The sequence below is a fragment of the Chinchilla lanigera genome, unplaced genomic scaffold (genome assembly GCF_000276665.1).
Source record: "Chinchilla lanigera isolate Chin_1 unplaced genomic scaffold, ChiLan1.0 scaffold00018, whole genome shotgun sequence".
Classification (NCBI taxonomy): domain Eukaryota; kingdom Metazoa; phylum Chordata; class Mammalia; order Rodentia; family Chinchillidae; genus Chinchilla; species Chinchilla lanigera.
In genome coordinates, this window is record NW_004955419.1 from 27,091,427 (window position 1) to 27,092,989 (window position 1,563).

Consider the following 1,563-nt stretch of genomic DNA (forward strand, 5'->3'; position numbering starts at 1 on the left):
AAAAACAAGATCAAACAATGAAAGAGAAAAAAAAACAAACAACAAACAAAAATAAAACTACAACCACAACAAACAAGAGGGAGAGAGGAAAAAAAAAAAGTCCACTTCCAAGTTTGTCTCTGCTGTCACTGGTAAACAATAGCGGAGACAGAGTCCCAATCTGTGTTGATTTATTCCAGAAAGCCACTGGCAGCTTTTTGGCAGGGTAGTGGATAGTCTCAGTGAGCCTACACCTTCTGGCCAAGACCAGACTCAATGTGCCTGCAGCCATCAGTGCACCTTCCTTGGCCTAAGGCCAGCGGGGAGATGCTAGATGGACCAGCAGCCACTCTGAGTTCTGAGCTCAGTCAGCCTCTCTCCAAGATGGCTCCTGGCCAATCACTGTCTGCCATGGGATAACTAAGCCCTCAGCACTCACCACCATCTAGTACAGTCCTTCACATCCACTGTTCCCCTCCACTGCTGCATCTCCCTGTGGAGGCCTCTGGAGTCACCAGCAGTTACTATGTGTCTGCAGGTTTAAATTGCTTCTCTCTCACAGTTAGTCCTGTCTCGAGGAGAAGGTGCTATCAGCTACTTCCTTCTTCTTCATTGAAGTTTCTGTCTTGACTCTCTCTTCAGGCTTCAATTCATGCTTGAGAGATTTCCTGAGTCCAGGGGAGCCACTTCCCTCCTTCTTGTCTTCTTCACATTGCTATATTCCAGCATCTGGACAGCAACTCTCTGTGAGGCTCTTTCTCTGCTGCTTAGCACTCCACTGTCTTGCCAGCACCCTCCATTTTCTGATATCGTCTTCAATTTCTTTTTTCAGAGTATTATATTTTTCACTGTAGAGGTCTTTCTGAGAAGTTTCTGTTCGTTTCAGTTGCCTATTGGTTAGGTTAATTTCTAAGCATTTAAGTTTTCTTGATGTGATTGTGAACAATATTGTTTTCCTAATTTCTTTCTCAGATTATTGATGTACAGAAACACTATTAATTTTTGTGTATTTATTATGTCTCCTGATACTCTATTGAGTATATTAATTCTAGCGGTATTTGGTAAAAATTTATCAGTCTTCTGTGTAGAATACCATGTTTTCAAAAAATAATGATAATTTGACTTCTTCCTTTCCTCTACATATCCCTTTTATTTCTTTCTCTTTTCTGATTGCCTTGGCTAATATTTTGAGAACGGTATTAAATAAGAGTGGAGAGAGTGGACATCTTTGATTTGTCCCTGAATTTAGAGGGAAAGCTTTCAGCATTTCCCTACTTAATATGATGTTAGTAAGTAGACTTGCATTATATATTATGGCTTTTATCAGGTTGAGATAAGGTCCTTCTATACCTATTTTCTTCAGGATTTTTATCATGAGTGGATATTAGATTTTGCCAACAGCTTTTTCTTTGTCTATTGAGATGATCATGTTATTTTTGTCCTTGCTTTTTTTTACATGATATATTACATTTATTGATTTGCATATATTAAACCATCCTTGTATCCCTGCAATTGGTCATGATTATGATCTTTGGCTAATTTGTTGCATTCTGTTTGCCAGAACCTTGTTGAGGATTTTTGCAT

General features: G+C 39.2%; 1 protein-coding gene across 1 annotated transcript in view; it reads left to right on the forward strand.

Annotated features, from left to right (window-relative positions):
- The window catches only part of Gabbr2 (gamma-aminobutyric acid (GABA) B receptor, 2), a 369,184-nt gene that overhangs the window by 218,693 nt on the left and 148,928 nt on the right, over window positions 1-1,563 (forward strand). The gene's annotated exons all lie outside the window — the stretch shown is intronic.